Genomic DNA, 19786 nt, shown 5'->3' with positions numbered 1-19786 from the left:
CCACTTTCTACAAGCCATTACCCTCTGATCCCACTGAGGATTACCAAAAGAAACTACACCATCTCCTCAAGAAACTCCCTGAAAAAGCACAGGAACAGATCTGTGCAAACACATGCCTAGAACCCCAACCAGGGGTATTCTATTTGCTACCCAAGATTAATAAACCTGGAAATCCTGGAAGCCCCATCATCTCAGGCATTGGCACTCTAACGGCAGGATTGTCTATGTGGACTTTCTCTTCAGGCCCTACGCTACCAGCACTCCCAGCTATCTTCGATACACCACTGACTTCCTGAGGAAACTACAATCCATCGGTGATCTTCTTGAAAACACCATCCTGGCCACTATGGATGTAGAAGCCCTCCACACCAACATTCCACACACAGATGGACTACAAGCTATCAGGAACAGTATCCCCAATAATGTCATGGCAAACCTGGTGGCTGACCTTTGTGACTTTGTCCTCACACACAACTATTTCACATTTGGGGACAATATATACCTTCAAGTCAGTGGCACTGCTATGGGTACCCGCATGGCCCCACAGTATGCCAACATTTTTATGGCTTCCTTAGCTCTCGTCCCCTAATACCCCTGCTCTACTTGCACTACGTTGATGACATCTTCATCATCATGGAAAAGAAGCACTTGAATTCCACCATGATTGCAACAATTTCCATCCCATCATCAACCTCCGCCTAGACCAGTCCACACAAGTGGTCCATTTCCTGGGCACTACTGTGCTAATAAGCGATGGTCACATAAACACCACCCTATACCGGAAACCTACTGACCGCTATACTTACCTACATGCCTCCAGCTTCCATCCAGGACACACCACACAATCCATTGTCTATAGCCAAACTCTAAGATACAACCGCATTTGCTCCAATCCCTCAGACAGAGACAAACACCTACAAGATCTCTATCAAGCATTCTTAAAACTACTATACCCACCTGCTGAAGTGAAAAAACAGATTGACAGAGCCAGAAGAGTACCCTGAAGTCAGCTACTACAGGACAGGCCCAACAAAGAAAATAACAGAACACCACTAGCTGTCACCTTCAGCCCCCAACTAAAACCTCTCCAGCACACCATCAAAGATCTACAACCTATCCTTAAAAATGATCCCTCACTCTCACAGATCTTGGGAGACAGACCAGTCCTCGCTTAAAGACAGCTCCCCAACCTGAAGCAAATACTCTCCAGCAACCACACACCACACCACACCACACCACAAAAACACTAACCCAGGAACCTATCCTTGCCACAAAGCCCGATGCCAACTCTGTCCACATATTTATTCAAGTGACACCATCATAGGACCTAATTACATTAGCCACGCCATCAGGGGCTCATTCACCTGCACATCTACCAATGTGATCTATGCTATCATGTGCCAGCAATGCCCCTCTGCCATGTACATTGGCCAAACCAGACAGTCTCTACGCAAAAGAATAAATGGACACAAATCTGACATCAGCAATCATAACATTCAAAAACTGGTAGGAGAACACTTCAACCTCTCTGGCTACTCAGTAAAAGACTTAAGGGTGGCAATTCTGCATCAGAAAAGCTTCAAAAACAGTCTCCAACGAGAAACTGCTGAGCTTGAATTAATATGCAAACTAAATACCATTAACTTGTGTTTGAATAGCGACTGGGAGTGGCTGGGTCATTACACATATTGAATCTATTTCCCCATGTTAAGTATCCTCACGCCTTCTTGTCAACTGTCTAAATGGGACATCTTGATTAGCACTAAAGTTTTTTTTTCTCCTGCTCATATTGGCTCATCTTAATTAATTAGCCTCTTCCAGTTTGTATGGCAACTTCCACCTTTTGTGTGTGTGTGTGTGTGTGTGTATATATATATATATATATATATATATATGTATATATATAAAATCTTACTATATGTTCCATTCTATGCATCTGATGAAGTGAGCTGTAGCCCACGAAAGCTTATGCTCTAATAAATGTGTTACTCTAAGGTGCCACAAGTACTCCTGTTTTTGTCAGACAGGATACTGGGTTAGATGGACCATTGGTCTGACCCAGTATGGCTGTTCTTATGACATTATACAAGAGAAGCTGGAAACAGATGAGAGCCAGCACAATGCAACCAGACAGCTCTCTGGGCTACCGGTAATCCATGGACTACTCGTTAGGAACCGGGAGCTCCAGAATGCTGCAGTGACAGACACTTACTTTTAGGGAAGCCAGGCCATATTGGCCCCATCTAGCTTCCTATCTCCCTCCATTCAAATGTGCTCCCCTGCTTTTACAGCCCCCCTATATCCTCATTCAGCTCTTCTCTCTGACCTGTACATAGTACTCCTTTGCCTGCCTGCTCCACTCCCATTCCCTGCTACTCTGCAGGAGGTAGATGGAGTAGCTCATGAAAGAGTAACTGTAACCCTTTAGAGCTTCTGAGTCGCTTCCTCTCTGTCTTGCCTTGCTTATCTTGTTCAGTTTAGTCTGTGATTTTTCTCCTAAAGCAATGTGTGATATGTGTGGAGGACTCTGTTTAAAAAAAACAAAAATGGCAGGTGCAAGGAATGTTGGCGTACAATGAGGGGAGAAGAATAACCCCTACAGATTTCTTCATCCAGTCATTTATTTAGTTGGGTTTTTATGTATTTTAGTAAATGCTCCCATTCAAAGCTCCAGGTGTTCTTGGCATTCTTGTAAAAATTAAAACCAATGAAAAATACAGACCAGTCAATTACCCCAAATCAAATGCCATCAATTGGCTGAATATTCCTAGCCCCATAATTTTGAGCAGAAGTTTCTGTATGCAGTGGAATTGCCCAACAATGGACTGTTCCATTATGACTAAGGTTGCTAGGATTACATACTTCAGTTCCCTGCTCTCTGAAAAGAATGGAGCACAAAGAGAGCTGGGGAAATGGTGTACTCTTTCATGAATGCCCCTAATGAGAAACCATTCTGATGATCTTAAAATGGTGTGTTGTGTACTGTGCAAGGTATGGAAGCATAAAGCATCCCTAGAACTGACGAGAGGATGCCTTTAGCCACTAAGTTGTCACCTCTCTGGCCACTTGAAGTGTTTCAAAGGGTTGTACAGGTTGACGGAGGACACGAGTTCCAAAAGGCTGGTTAGTACAATAAGGAACCTGTGAGGAAGAGGAATAAAAGGGAACTGAGGTTGTGGGAGCAGTTTAGAAGATCACAAACAAAATAGTCGCAGCAGTTGCCATTTTAGTCTAGTATTAGTAGGTACTGATATAGTACTAACTACTGATGGTTGGTAAAATTATGTTTGTAAAATATGGCCTGAAGTTGTTGATACTTAGCACTTATATAGCAGATGGCAGAGCCACACAATGAAACATTTTGAACTGCAGGCAGCAGGTTGGGGGATGGGAAAAGAGAGCCATGAAATGGTTTAACAAGTCGGTCTTTCCCTGTCTCCCCCTGTGACAAAGAGAGAGAACCTCTATCTACTCTGTGAGTGGTTGCAGATGTATATTCCACTCAGGTGTGCATGCCCAGTGCACGGAAACCAGAGAACTTTGCCTAGCAGTATCTGTAAATGTGGTGCTTGTACCCTCCAAGCACTTAGCCCCTCCCCTGGCTGTTTAAGAGCAGCACTGCCCCAAACCCCCTCAGTTCCTTCTCACCACCTGCTTCTTGAATTGGAGAACTCGGTGTGGTTTTTACTTCCTGCTTTGTTTCACCGTGCAGTCTGTGGGTTTTTTCCTCTGTATAGTTGTTATATTAGCTTAGAAGTACCTCTATGTTTAGTTTATTAATAATCGGATTTGCCCCATGTGGTACCCTCACTGGGATTTAAACACTGCCCATCATGTGGGGTAGCTATCCACAGTAGCAAACCCCTGCACTCAGTGTTTGTGCCTTGAGAAAGGGCACATTAAAAAGAGGTGCTCCATCTGCAAGTTGTTCAAGAAGAGAACGCAAGTGGCCAGAGACTTGCACGTGAAGCAGCAACATCTTCAGGAGCAGGTCACGAGGCCTGCTTCAGCATGTCAAAGAGCATCTGATCCAGCATGGGCTGTTCGGCCAGATTCATGTTCGTTTCCCAGGTGTTCTCCTTAACAAACAGCCTGAATACTCAAGGCTGAAGCCATGTGCCTCAGGAGGTCCTGATACAATTTAAAATTCTCAGGTACAGGAAAGGAAGAATCTGGCACTAGTCATTTGGTGACGAAGGGGAAAGAAGTAAGCAAATGGAATCTCCTACAGCATCTGTAACACCTGTTCAGGTGCAGGCAGTTTAGTAAGAGCAACCCATGTCTGATTGCAGCATCGAGGTTCAGGAGAGGAGGCTGCCAGCAGAATAGGTGACCTCACTCTGGACTGAGCTAAGGATTAGGATCTTGCTTTCTGCAGAACATCACAGGGGTTCTCAGGAGGCCGCTATAGGGAGGGGCACGGTATTGGTGGAAGTAAGTGAAGGACCCCATCACTGCTATGGGAGTGGTGCTGATCTCAGTGCTGATGGTGATCCCCAGGAGGTCACGACAGCTTTTTAAGAGCTATACTGAGAAGGTGAGGGAGAAGAGGAAGATATCCCTTCTAGCCTTAGAATCTATGAATCAATTAAATTGCTGCATATTCTCCGGTCCTCCACTTCAGGGAGAGTGGGTCCAGAATCACTTGATCAATCACTTCAGCAGCAATTTATCCCATAATCATGAGTGGTCTCTGAAGACCAATGTGCTGAGGTCCGTCTTCACAGAATGGGGCATCTCAATTATAGGCCTGTTTGCAGCAAGAGACAACAAAAGGGTTCCATCAGTTTTGCTCTTGTGTGAATCTCAGACTAGGCTCCTTAACTGATGCCTTACAGCTAAACTGGGGATCTGTGCTGATGTATGCCTTTTTCCTGATCCTGCTCATTCCTCAGGTTATTCTCAAACTGAAGCAAGACCATGCCAAACTAATTCTCATTGCTCCAGCCCAGCAGAGACAATTTTCGTTCTCCGACCTCCTTACTCTGAGTATGTCACTAGCTTTCCCCCCACACCACCCCAATTTCTCGTCCTCTTTATCCTGACCTATTGCCGCAGCACCACGGTCAAATTTGGCATCCAGCATTGAGCAAGTCTGCACCTCTCGATACGAATGCTGCATGGCTAGATGAGGAGGTGGAATGCTGTTTAGAAGCTGTTAGAGAAGTGCTATTTAATAGTAGAAAACCTTGCACAAGAGCTACCTATTTTGCCAAGTGGAAGCATTTTCTATTTGGTCACTGACCCAAGGGATCCATCCAATGTTAGCCCGCATTCAGGACACTTTGGAGTATCTGTTACATCTTCAATCCTCTGGCCTGTCTCTCAGCTCCTTGAGGGTCTACTTATTGGCCATCTGAGCATTCCATCCTCTGATCCAAGAGAAGTTAATTTTTTCGAACTCCATAGTAGTGAGGAATCATTCTTTTTCCACCGGTGAAAGAAGCAGTTTCTTTGTGGGACCTTAATACTGTGCTGGCAGTCCTAATGGGTCCTCCATATGAACCCCTGGCAGCTTGTTTTGTCTTTCCTGTGCCAAAAGACAGCTTTTCTTGTTGCTATCACATATGCAAGACAAGTAAGTGAGCTGTAAAGTTTAATGGCAGAGCCCCATATACTTAGCTTTTCACAGACAGTGGCCCTTCCTCTATTATGATGGCATATGCACTAGCTTAGGCCACACCTCTACAAAGGTTATGTGCACATTCAACTGGGGCCCAAGTGACACTAATGGCATTTATCAACGATATTTTGATATTGGACATTTGAAGGGCTGCTGTCCAAACTATGCTATTATGGCTGCGTCTACATCAGATGCAAACATTGGGAAGGCCATTATGTAGTCATTCTTTAAGTAGATTCCTAGCCCACTTCCTATTGATATGACTTGTAAATCACCTTAGTGGAATATGATGTCTACAACTACTCGAAGAAAAGACAGTTACCTACCTGCATGTTAATTGTTGTTCTTTGAATAGCATCACTGTGGGTGCTCTACTTCAGGTGCGCATGCACCTCTTGAGCTCTTGAGCAGAGATTTTTCATTAGCAGTGTCCATTTGGCCCGTGCACCAAGACTATACAGGGCTGCATGGGCGAACTGCCCTCAGTTCCTTCTCAACTGTCTCAGCCTGAGGTGGAGCCTTAACATGTGTGACTTGAGCATATCTTGGCTATTCTTTTTTTGTTAGTTTAGTATTAGCTTGTAATTAGCGGATAAGTGAGAGGATTTACTTTGTTCTTCTCTCTCTATTTGGGGAGCCTTACCTCCCGCAGGGCATGCCTGGCTCTGCCAAGTTTCAAATGCTGCTTCTCTTGCTGGGAGGCTATCCTAGTATGCACCGGACACTGTGTCTGCTGCCCGGGAGAGTCTCACATTTCCCAGTAGCATAACTTCTGCCTGGCCCTCAACTCCAGAGGAAGAAAGAACCAGGAGATCAAGTTGAGGCTGCTGCAGATAGAGCATTCCCTTTGTCCTGCTTCAGAGTCAGGTCAGGAGACACCCTCCCATGCCCGGACATCTTTCTCCAGGCAAATCTAGAGCCCCTTTGATCTTGGCTAAGGTCTCCCCTAGGAAGGGGAAGACTTTAGAGACCTCAACAATGGTGGCTCCCATCATAAGGAGCCTACTTCCAAAAGACCTTGGTTCCCTGCTAAATCAATGGTCTCCGAAGCCTCAGCTCCTCAGCTTGGTATTATAGACATGAAAGACTCCTCCGGAACCAGTGGCGCTGGAAAGTCCCAGAGCTCTTAAGAACAAAGATGGCTCTGACCAAGGTGTCAGTGCTGTCTACATGCGACAAGGAAAGTAGGGATAAGAACTCTTCCAGATTGGAGTTCCACATTGAACTCAGCTCTGTCACTGGTACCTCTCCAGTTGGGGCCTCAGTACTGTGCAAACCAAATCTACAGTGCTGTCTGCTTTGATAACCAAGCATGCCACTATATAAGTACCAGTCCTCCATACGATTCCACAGTAATTTAGGTACTCAAAAGACTTATCAGTGGCAGATGAACCGGAATCTCCACTGCTTGGGGGTATGGAATGCCTCTTGGTATTGTGACACGGGTCCCTGAGGTACCATCACCCTTCAGTACCTCCTGATTCAATGTCATTTTCTGCTGGTGCCCCCCATTAGAGGATACTGAGGAGGAGGGAGACCTTCTTTTAGTCTTGTCCCTCTTGTACAGGGTTCCCCTATCCATCCATAGAAGAACCCACTCTTTCACAGCCACAGAGAAGACTCTTGTGGTCGTCACCATGGGTGGGACCAATCCTAGATGCCACACTCTCCCATATTGGCCCCTGTAATGGCTATACTGAGATCCCTGGGCTGTGTACAGACAACAGTTTGGCTCAGAAAGATCTATTCACTGATCGGAAACAGCGTAGACAAACAAGTCTTGATTCCTCTTCATATAAAGGACTCCATAGACTGGTGAAAAGATCAACTCACTGTTGGTGCAGGCATTTCTTCATCCAAATCCAACAATCACTGTGACAATGGATGCATTCCTGTTGGGATGGGGCGCTCACCTCAGTACTTGCTCAGGGCAAATGGTTGCCTCAGGAAACCAATCTCCACATCAGTCTCTTGGAACTCAGGGCAGTCAGGAATGCCTGCCTTCATTTTCTGCTCCTCATCGGGGCAAATCAATCAGGATCATGACAGACAATGTAGCCTGCATGTTCTATATCAACAAGCAAGGAGGAGCAAAATCCCCCTCCCTGTGCCAAAGCAATAAAGCTGTAGAGCTGGTGTATAACCCATCACATCCATATTTGAGCTGCCTACCTCCATATCACCCAGGACACCTCAGACAATGCTCTCAGTAAGCCTACGAATGGGAATTGGCCTCTCAAATCCAAGGTATATTCCAAATTTGGGGATTTCCAGAGGTGGATCTCTTTGCTATCTTCAGGAACAAGAACTGTCATCTGCTCTGCTCAAGAGGAGATCTACACCATCAGTCTCTGGGAGATGCCTTTCTACTATCTCAGATGAAGGTTCCATTCTATGCGTTCCCCCTAATACTGAGACTGATGAACAAGATAAGACAAGGCCAGGGTAATCCTTTATAGTCCTGACTTGACTGAGACAGGCTTAGTATCCTTGCCTGCTTCATCTGTCCATCTACCTGGCAATCAAACTTCCAATCATTTACTGTCTCTACTCCCAAGATGTAGGTCATTTACACCAATCCAAGCTAGGGGTCCTCTGCCTCAGGGCATGCTTTCTTGATGGTTTGTGGGGTTAGAGCCTACCTGTTCTGTGGAAGTACAAGTGTTACTGAACAGTAGAAAGAAGTCAACCCAAATCACTTGCTTGCAGAAGTGGAAGAGATTCAGTTTTTCATGTCAGCTCTAGCAGCTTGTATCCATCTCCTTATCTCGGCTATCCTAGATTTCCTGTTAGACCTAAAGAAGTCAGGGTTATCAGTTAGCTTGATCAAGGTTCACTTGGCCACCATATATATATTTTCATCCTTTAGTAGAAGCGTTTTCTATATTTGCTCACCTTCTGTCTTTGAGGTTTATTAAAGGTTTGAGGAAACTCCCAAGTCAGGGACCCCACCCCAACATGGGCTCTACATTTCATGCTTAGATGTCTTACAAGACCTCCATTTGAACCAATGGCAACATGTTCTTTGCTTCACTTATCGATGAAGACAGCCTTTTTAATGGCTATCCCATCGACCTGTAGAGTGGGAGAAATTGGGGCCTCCTAAGAAATAGATGGAACCCCTCCCCCTTTACAATGTTTTTCAAAGACAAGGTTTCTTTAAACTGCACCCTAGATTCTTACCTAAGATATCTGCCTTTCATTTTAAGCATCCCATTCATAAGAATGGCCATACTGGGTCAGAGCAAAGGTCCATCTAGCCCAGTATCCTGCTTCCGACAGTAGCCAATGCCAGGTGCCCCTGAGGGAATGAACAGAACAGGGAATCACCAAGTGATCCATCCCCTATCGCCCATTCCCAGCTTCTGTCCATCCTGGCTAATAGCCATTGGTGGACCTATCCTCCATGAATTTATCTAGTTATAGTCTTGACCTTCACAACATCCTCTGGCAAAGAGTTCCACAGGTTGGCTGTGTGTTGTGTGAAGAAATACTTCCTTTTGTTTGTTTTAAACCTGCTGCCTATTAATTTCATTTGGTGACCCCTAGTTCTTGTGTTATGAGAAGGAGTAAATAACACTTCCTTATTTACTTTCTCCACACCAGTCATGATTTTAGACTTCCTATCGTATCTCCCCCCGTTCCCCTTAGTTGTCTCTTCCAAGCTGAAAAGTCCCAGGCTTTTTAATCTTTCCTCATAAGGCAGCCGTTCCATATCCCTAATCATTTTTGTTGCCCTTTTCTGAACCTTTTCCAATTCCAATATTTCTCTTTTTGAGATGGGGTGACCACATCTGCACACAGTATTCAAGATGTGGGCGTACCATGGATTTATATAGAGACAATATGATATTTTCTGTCTTATCTATCCTTTTCTTAATGATTCCCAGCATTCTGTGAGCTTTTTTGACTCCCGCTGCACACTGAGTGGATGTTTTCAGAGAACTATCCACAGTGACTCCCAAGATCTCTTTCTTGAGTGGTAACAGCCAATTTAGACTCCATCATTTTATATGTATAGTTGGGATTATGTTTTCCAATGTGCATTACTTTGCATTTGTCACCCAGTTTTGTGAGATCCTTTTGTAGCTCTTCGCAGTCTCCCTGAGACTTAACTATCTTGAGCAATTTTGTATCATCTGCAAATTTTGCCACCACAAACGCACACACTACAGACAACAAACTTACCCCAAGGGTCCTCCTTTACCTGGAGAACTCCCTCATGAAACTCTTGTTAGCTGCTCCTGTTTGCTAGCTCCTCTGGTCGCTTAGGAGCGGGCTTTTTAAACCTCCATTCTCTCTGCATTAGAGTCTCAACTCTTGATATTTGGTGCAAAGGAACTGAGATGGGTCGGAGCAGCATTGCCCTAGGAACCAGAAGATGCACACGTCATCTCTGTGGGTAGTGATAGGTAAAGTGATCAGTCTTTTGCCACATGCACTCCTGAGTGGAATATGCATCTGCATCCACATAAAGAATAGTTACCATACAGTCTCTTTTCTTAAGCTCCAATTTGCATGTGCAAATTAAACATTTGTGTTCATTTGCTTTTGATTAACACCCAGAACCACAGGATTGATCTGGATCACTGTACAAGAAGAACTTTCATCAGCTGCTTAGAGTCCTTCCTTCCTTAGTGTTTGTTTAGGCTGGGAAACTATTCTGCTATAGCTGTCTGTCAGTTTCCCTGTGTAGACAAGCTCTTAACGCACCTGTACACCTCATTTTTACTTCAGTGCTAATTCTTTATTACACTGTAGTATATTGTTATGCTGGGAGGCTTTAATGGTTGCCTGAAGCGGGTCTTTGAGCTATAAAGTCACAGACTTCTTTATAGCCAATGGGTATGCTAAACACCGTTCTTTCAGGGTAAATGGAAGGAGCAATGAAATTCCTCTTTATGTAATGATAGCTAGAAACAATTGGAAATTGCTGCTGAAGGCACTGGGTCACATGACACAGCCTGAGCAGGGCTAAGTTGTGTGAGCTGAGTGTTTTTCCTGGACTGTAAGCAAATGCAGGGGCTAGTGGTTGTTTGCCAAACAATGTGCCTGTGAGAGGCAGAAAGCCAGTAGTCAGTGAGAGGAGCAGTCGTAAATATGGCCCTGTTGGAATGAAGACAGAGCTCCAGAATTGATTGGAGGGGCAGACTAGGAAATAGGGAGTAAAGGAATTGCCAGTTTGTTTCTGTTGTGTTCAGGAAGACAGGATTGTGTGTTTGTTCTTTGCAAATAAACAGGATTGTACCAAAGAAAATACCTGACCCATATCACCAATTTCTCCTATTGGAAACTGCTCTGCAAGGTCCTGAATATTGGCTAATCTCTCAGGCCAAAGGGGGCATAACTGGTTTCAGGAGTGGGATAAGAGTGACAAAGGAGAGAAATTATGAGCTGGTACTCCTGTTGAACCAACATGGAACAAATCATAGAATATCAGAGTTGGAAGGGACCTCAGGAGATCATCTAGTCCAACCCGCTGCTCAAAGCAGGACCAATCCCCAATTTTTTTTGCTCCAGATCCCTAAATGGCCCCCTCAAGGATTGAACTCACATGCCTGGGTTTAGCAGGCCAATGCTCAAACCACTAAGCTATCCCTCCCCCCAAATGGTGGAGATGCTTGCAGAAATCAAAGATGACCAAAAGAACTTCAAATAAGGACTTCACAGAAGGAATGTAAGCAATATCTGAAGGCTTCCCAGAAAGGGCTTAAACCACCAGTGGTCAGAGATAAAATCTTTGTTTGGGCAGCAGCCAGAAAGTGTTCAGACGGATCTGGAAGTCATACTACAAAATTTCCAGTGCAGACAGGCAAGGTGGACTGATGAGGTGACCAACAAACTGACTATCATGGACCAAAAGATGTTCCACATAATAGGGGAGACCAAGAAATATCTGCTCAACTTGATGCTTGTTAATGGAGACAGCTGTAACAAGGACTTTAGGGAGCTAAAAAATCACCTGGAGAAGGAGCTCAAAGGGTTGCATACTATATTGGAAATTAGCAGTCTGGATTAGGAATTGGGCCAGACTGAGAATTTGGATAAAACAGGATATTTACAACAGTTTTATACCCTTTTTCTAACCCAGAGAGGTTAGATTGTTCAAGCTCAGGTAATACAAAAGCCATTGGGGGCGGGGACGACAAGGATACGGTATAAGCTCTTGATATCCAGCTAAGATCTAGCTATCAATCTGAGCTGACCCAGGCACAGCTAAGGGCTAGAAAAAGAGGGCAGGAACAGACCCCACCTCAACTGGAATAGGACATGAAGAGTTGTGCCTGGTATATCCAGATACCAATGAGGTCTAAGATTTCCAAGCTAAATTAACAATGGACCAAATTACAGATTTGCAGCTGGTCTTAGACTTTCAGCTCAAGATCACTGAAAGGAGGCCAAGAATGCTTTGTGTGGCTGAGGAATTTGCCTGGTATAGAAGAGAACTTCAATCTTTCCTTGCAGGAGCCCACCAGAAAAGGAAGCAACTGCTAATGAGGAAGATGGAAACTGATCCCCATGAGACCCGTAAATACAGGTCTGGGTCTAATATGCCTGACAGAAAAGGGGATTCTAATCTGGTTTGTGAGAGTTTTGAATGGTTGGGAAAAAAATTAAATTTTGGTTTGTAAAGCAAGGTAGATTGGCAATAATGCAAAAATTTGAGAAGTGGTTCAGTTAATTGCTGGTACTGTGAAAAAACTGGCCATACAAGGATTATTATAAATTTAAGGCAAGCCAGAACAGAGCATAACAAGTATCTATTGAAAGTCTCTCACCCACTTTGGGAAACAGGAGGGACACCAACTTGGCGCGGGAGGGTAAACTTGGAAGTACAAGGATCCCCACAGATTTTGTTAGGATCAGGACAATTAAAAAAACAATGGCAGTTTGGCTGTTGAATGCATTATAGGATCTGTGATGTGCACAGGAACAGATGAATCTGGCACAAACACAAGTTATTAGACCAGACATGCTGCTAATGCTAGGGTAATAGGGGATCCAAAATGGAACCACCTAACTGATGTCAAATAGAGGCAGTTACTGGAGAAAGTGCACCTATCCAAATATGGGGAAAATTGGGCATGAAAATTGGACCTCCGAAATTTGAGCAGGTCTGGATTGCAAAGATAGCAGATGCTAATCATTGGTGTGGGTTTCATTATGACGAATAACTGCATAATAAATGTCAGGAAAGGTGTCTTAAGAAATTTCCACACATTGGATTTTAAGATGTGGCCTAGGTGAAACAATGATTTGTAGATAATTGATTTGCAGTGAACAAGAGGGGCAATAGCCATAGTAACAGCTACATGCTGTGGTAGTTTTCCAGCAAGGAAAAGATGGGAGTTGTTGAGACCTGCTTTGAGACCCATGGTCTTAAGAGGAATTTTAACTGCAAAAGTTTTTGTAGATCTGAGGGAGGAACAGGTTCCTGTTAATTTGCTGAATGTTTCTCATAAACAGTAAATACACAAAAAGGGAACCAAGGCTCCAAAATGTGAACCAGTAGAACTAGTAAATTCCTGGTATAGAAAAAAACTATAAGGGAGAAAGCGGTGAAGCCCCAGAGTTTCTATTGGAGTTCTGGGTAACCCACTTTGGCACACGATCAACGAAGAAGGAATTTCCACTGACAAAAATGAAATTGAGGTTGTGTAAAACAGGCCAGTTCCTGAGACACCCACAAATAAGCATGGTTTTGTAGGGCTCTGCTTCTATTATAGAAGGTTTATTTGTGGGTTTGTCAATATTGTAAAACCATTGCATAGGTTGGGTGAGGAAGGGAAACCATCTGTGGTCAACAGCAGAGTGACTTTGCATTTTTAGAGCTGAAAGAGCGCTCTTGTGTCTGCTCCTGTTTTAGCCTATCTGTGTTTCAGATTGTTTCAAATCTTTCGTATTGGACACAGGTGCTAGTGCCTACAGACTGGGAGCAGTGTTAATATAAGGACCATCTCAGTAGTATCAGAGGGGCAGAATCTTAGCTGGACTCTTCCCAGAAACTGAGGGTGTAGCCGTGGAAGCTGAGGCTGGAAGAGCTTTGACAGTAATGAATTCCCCTTTAGAACAGAATGAGAGAAGTCTCCCCCAACTAGCAGATGCCACAGAAACGATGGATACTTTGGGGAGTCCATTGAATATGGCCTCTCCTGGTTGGCTGAAAGAAGACTGGGAAGTGAGTGGAAAGCTCCATGGAAATTTGGATTGGAGAACAATTGATTTGGGTTGTGAAGTGTCCTGACAGAAAGACACCATGTAAATATGTAATTACTTAAGCTTGCATTACTTTTTAATTTGTTAAATTATTTTCCGTTGTCTGGGACAAGTCAGCCATGGTGGGGTCATTTTAAATTCCATTGGGATGATGAGTAGTGCTGAGATGGAGATATTGTTATGCTCGAAGGTGGTAATGATTGCCATCAAATAGGTCTTTGATCTGTAGACCATCATAGATCTGGTTAAAGCCAATGGTGTGCTTTCAGGCTAAATGGAAGAACCAGAAAAATGCCCATTTATGTAGTAAAATCTGGAAACGATCGGAAGCTATTGCTCTAGGCTGTGCAGTCTGAGGGGTATCCCTGGGACTGATGACAAAGGCAGGAGCTAGGGTTTTGTTTGGCAAACTGTATGTGTGAGAGAGAGTCAGAAAACCAGCAGATAGTGAGAGAAGCAATTGTGAACGTGGCCCTGTGGAAGCAGACACACACCTCCTTGAGTAAAGAACTGACTGGAGAGGCAGACTTGGAAATAGTGAGTAGGGAGACTTGCTGCTGTTTGCTTCTGCTGTGGTCAGGGAAAAAAGACTTCATGTGCGTTCCTTTTAAATAGGATTACACCAAAGAAATACCTGAATTGTATCATCAGTTTATACTAACAGAAACAATGCTACAGTGCCCCAAATATGAGCTAACCACTTGGTCCGAAAGGGACAACAATACAAACAAACCACTAAACAGCTTCTGAGTGTTGTTTGTTACCTCTGCCTGCCAGGTTCTAACATTCTAACTTCGTTTCCGTATTTCTGCATTAGGTTAATTTGCTATTTTGCTTCAGTCTTCACTAAAAAGGTAAATTGAGATGTTTAAACACACTATTAGCAAGGGGGAAGAAACACAAGCCAAAACAGGGAAAGACCAGGTTAAAGAATATTTAGATAAGTTAGATATATTCAGGTTGGCATCACCTGATGAAATTAACCCTAGTGTGCTTAAGGCAGTAGCTGAAGCAATTTCAGAACCATTAGCCATTACCTTTGAGGAACTCATAGAAGATAGTTGAGGTCCCAGAGGTAATAAGTTTGCCTTTCTCTAGTCCTCTCTTGTAAAATGGTGACAAAGACAACCTGGGGAATTATAGATCAGTCAGCCTAACTTCGATACCAGGAAAGATACTGGAATAAATTATTATCCTCTGTGTGCTTACAAACTGATTCTTTAATAGAATTATAAAGAATAGTCAGCATGGATTTGTGAAGAACAAATTGTTCCAAATAACCTTATTTCCTTCTCCAAGAGGGTGACTGGCGTAGTGAATAGGGGCCAAGAAGGCTTTTGTCACACTCCCACATGACATTATCATAAGCAAACTAGGGAAAGGTGGCCTAGATGAAATTATTTATAAGGTGGGTGCACAAAAGGTTGAAAAAACGTACTTAGAGTAGTGATCAATGGTTCACTGTCAAACTTAGAAGGATGTATCTAGTGGTGTTCCACAGGGGTCTGTCCTGGGTCTGGCACTGTTCAGTATTTTCATTAACAACTTGGATACTGGAGTGGAGCGTATGCTTATAACATTTGCGAATGACACCACGATTAGAATTCCAAACAACATTGACAAATTGGAGAATAGATCTGAAATCAACAAAATGAAATTTAGTAAAAACAAGTACGAAACTTTTCACTTAGGAAGAAAAAAAATCAAATGCACAACTACAAAATGGGGAATAACTGGCTAGGCAGTAATACTGCTCAGAAGGATCTGGGGGTTATAATGGATCACAAATTGAATGTGAGTTAACAATGTGATGCAGTTGCGAAAAACGCTAACATTCTGGGGTGTATTAACAGGAGTATTGTTGATGTCACAATATATGTTAGTGTTAGAAGACTTGGGGAGGGAGGGAACCTGATAAGTCTTCAAATATCTTAAGGGAAGTTATAAAGAGAAGGGTAATGAATTGTTCTCTTTGTCCACTGAAGGTAGGGCAAGTGGTAGTCTTCAGCAAGGGAGATTTAGGTTAGATATGAGGGAAAAACTTTCTAACTATGGGGATAGTTAATCACTGGAATAGGCTTCCAAGGGAGGTTGTGGAATCCCCATCACTGGAGGCTGAACAAACACCTGGCACTGATGGTCTAGGTTTACTTGGTCCTGCCACAGTCTTGAGGTCCCTTCCAGCCCTACATTTCTGTGAGTATGATTAAACACAGTCCACTCTGTTCTGTGTGAAACGTCTAAGGGATAAGAAATATTGACTCAGGGCAATAGCAGCAAAACATGTTACCCTTTGGTGTAATATTTCATTGCCATTCCCCTTCAGGTCAGTTAATACTTGTACAACATACACTCAATAATAGTTTTACACCCAGATCCTGCAGATTTGCTTGCATGCTTGCTTGACACACTAGAAGTAGTCCCATTGAAGTCAATGACACCAGTACTCACATGCATAAAGTTACATGTATATGCAAATGTTTGCAGGATCAGGGATTATTTAAGTATCCTTCATAAGAACTGTAACCCAAACAAACTTTACAGAGATAAATACCACTGAGAGGATCAAACATCTTTTTCTCTACCATCTCCCTTTTTGAAGGACGATGATTAGTATTTATAAAATTAAGAGATCTAAACAAGAACAGGAAAATATAGTTCTTAACAAGCAATCTGTACGAGAGAGAGACTTGCTTCGTTGACTGCTACGAAAAATATCACGCCATCAATAATCATGATAATGGAAAATGTATTAAAATCCTCCAAAATCTGATAAGTAACTAATGGGATTGGGGTGGGGATTAGAAATTCTGAATGCAACTGCATGTATCAACAAAGGTATCAGTTATGCAATTAAAGTTCAGTGCACTTAAGTTCACTGAAGCATGATTTTGCTATTTAGTATGTAAAATTTAATTCATTTAAAAATCAAGACCAGAGAGAAAAGCATTAATTAACACACAATACTGTGACTGGCTATATACGCTCAAGTATAGCAGGATCAGCTTAATATTTGCTTAATACCACCTGTGGGGGAAATCTATCCTGTCACTACAGGAGGAGCGGACTACATTTTCATCTATTATCTAACAGCATCGTAGGCGTCTTTGGCACTTTGCACACAAATAAAAGATGCTGTCCTTCCCTAGAGGAGTTTACAATCTAGGTTAAACAACCTGACACAACACAGGGAGGGGAAAAAGCAGGAAACAGAAGAAGCTCACAAAGTCTAATGTTATGAGGTTTCTTGTTTTTGTGTTTTTCCATATTTTGTTGGGTTTTTAAAATTTTCATTTTATTAAATTGGTAAATGGATCTAGTGGATCTGTTCCATCCTTGATATAATAATCCTCAAGTGCACGCTAAATCATGTATTTTATTAATATACTTTTTTTTGTCTTTATTGCTTGTGTTCACAAGAAATGCTCAGACTATTACACAGTGTGATATTTGATTATTCTGAGGTTATGGAAGGTTGTTTTTTTGAAAAATAAATAAAAAAGGTGCGGGGTAATATATGGTCTTTCCTACTTAATGCTGGAGGTTTCTAATGCATTGTTTCTAGGATCCCACCAGGTATATTACTTGGCAGTTGTAGATTATAGAGGTCTATATTTATACTCTGCTGTATTAGCTTGGGAGCTACTCTTTAGGAAAGAAGAGAGCAGAAGGAATACGTAAACTTAAATTATAGGGGATTTGGAAACAACCTTCATATTAAGATTGCCTGACATTTTCCTTACATTATAAAAACTACTGCTGGGCTGGTGGTTTGGAGAGCTACATCACATGAAAATCATAGAAATATAGGGCTGGAAGGAACCTAGTCATCTAGTCCAGCCCCCTGCACTGAGTGAGGTAGAACCAAGTAAACCTAGACCATCCCTGACAGGTGTTTGTCTAACCTGTTCTCAAAAATTTCCAACAGACATTCCACAACCTCCCTTGGAAGCATAATCCAGTACTTAACTATCCTTATAATTTGGAATTTTTTCCTAATATCTAACCTTAATCTCCCTTGCTGCCGATTAAGCCTATTACTTCTTGTCCTACCTTCAGGGGACATGGAGAACAATTGATTGCTGTCTTCTTTATAACAGCCCTTAAGCTATTTGAAGACTGTTGTCAGGTTCCCCCACAGTCTTCTTTTCTTGAGACTAAACACGCCAAGTTTATTTTAACCTTTTCCTCTGAGGTCGGGTTTTCTAAACCTTTTATCATGTTTGTTGCTGTCCTCTAGATTCTTGCGGAGCACTCTTGTGAGGCCTCAGCAGCGTCAAGGACAGTTACCTCCTGCGTCTTACATCTGTTAATACACCTCCGAATGTTAACCTTTTTTGCAACTGCATTATACTGTTGCCTCTCATTCGATTTATGATCCATTGTAACCCTCAGATCCAGTTTTTCCCCATTTTGTAGTTGTGATTTTTTTTCCTTCCTAAGTGTAGTACTTTGCACTTGTCTTAACTGAATTTCATCTTGTTAATTTCAAACCATTTCTGTAATTTGTCAAGGTTTTTTTGAACTCTAATCCTGCCCTTTAACAGGCTAGCAACCTCTCCCAGCTTGGTGTCATTCATAAATGTTGTAAGCATGCTCTCCATTCCATTAGACAAGCTGTTAATGAAAATATTGAACAGTGATAGACCCCTGTGGAACCCCACTCTAGATCCTTCCTCCCAGTTTGACTGAGCCATTGATCCACTACTCTTTAAGGATGGTCTTTCAACTTTTTAGGCACCCACCTTATAGTATTGTCATCTAGACTACATTGCCTTATTTTGCTTATGAGAGTATCATCTGGAACTGTATCAAAAGCTTTACTAAAATAAAGATATATCATGACGCCAGCTTCCACCTATCCACTAGGACGGTCACCCTGCTGAAGAAGGAAATAAGGTGGTTTGTCATGATTTGCCCTTGACAAATCCATGTTCACTATTCCTTATAACCCTATTATCGTATAAGGGCTTTCAGAATGCTTGTTTATAATTTGTTCCAGTATCTTTCCTGATATCAAAGTTAGGCTGATTGGTCTATAATTCCTCTGGGCCTCTGTCCCCATTTTTAAGGATAGGTATTATGTGTGCCCGTCACTGGTTTTCTGGGATCTTGCCTATCCTCCATGAATTCTTACTGGATGATGGATCCGATGAAGTGAGCTGTAGCTCAGGAAAGCTTATGCTCAAATAAATTTGTGAGTCTCTAAGGTGCCACAAGTCCTCCTGTTCTTTTTGCAGATACAAACTAACAGGGCGGCTACTCTGAAACCTACCGATAACGGCTAACGGTTCCAAAATCGCTGCAGCTAGTCAACTTCATCGGGCACTGCCAACTTGGATGCAGCTAACTTATCTACGCAATCGCTCACCTGTTCGTTCGCTAGGGTGGTTTGTGTTCCTTCCCCTTTGTTCCTATTCTAGCGAGTATGCGGTCCCAGTTTCCTTCCCCCTACGTGGTGGCCAGGGAGCTCTCCCTGGCCCTCAAGGAGAGACGCCCCGGCAGTTTCCTTTGTCTCTCTGTTGCTGCCCGCGCAGGTAGGGAGCCCCGGCTGGCGGCCTTTTCTGCCCTTGCTGGGGTGACTCATTCCGTGACTACCTGGCCTAACGGCAGCCTCGGCCGCGTGAAACCCCGGGCTGGGGGTGGGGGGCTGCCGGGAGGAACGGGGGGTATGTCCGCGGCGCGGGGCCGGTCTAGCCGGGGCCGCTCCTAGGGAAGCCGGCGGCGTCCTCGTCAGAGCGCCCCTGGCTCCGGGGCGATGAGCCCCGCCCGGCCCGCGCTCGGCTTCCTGCGCGGCCCCGGCCCGAGGGCGGCCCCGCCGGCGGCGGGCGGCGCAGCTTGGCCGGCGGGCGGGGCGCTCCCTCCCCCGGCCACATGGGCCGGGAGGCCGGGCCGGGCCGCCGCGCATGCGCCGCTCTCGCCGCGGGCCCATTGTTGGGCTGGGGC

General features: G+C 43.7%; 1 long non-coding RNA gene across 2 annotated transcripts; it reads right to left on the bottom strand.

Moving 5' to 3' along the window:
* Positions 1-2248: 2248 nt before the first annotated feature.
* LOC125627181 (uncharacterized) lies at positions 2249-19626 on the bottom strand. 2 transcript variants are annotated; one of them, XR_012666083.1, is made up of 5 exons: positions 19212-19626; positions 9812-9990; positions 8807-8924; positions 8266-8418; positions 2249-3141 (listed from the first exon to the last, which is right to left on the bottom strand). It is a non-coding gene; the product is annotated as an uncharacterized LOC125627181 (long non-coding RNA). The 2 variants fall into 2 exon arrangements; XR_007353944.2 differs by having other exon boundaries at positions 19439-19626.
* Positions 19627-19786: the final 160 nt, after the last annotated feature.

Source organism: Caretta caretta, chromosome 25 (assembly GCF_965140235.1).
Source record: "Caretta caretta isolate rCarCar2 chromosome 25, rCarCar1.hap1, whole genome shotgun sequence".
NCBI lineage: Eukaryota > Metazoa > Chordata > Testudines > Cheloniidae > Caretta > Caretta caretta.
This window is presented reverse-complemented; position numbering and strand designations above follow the sequence as displayed.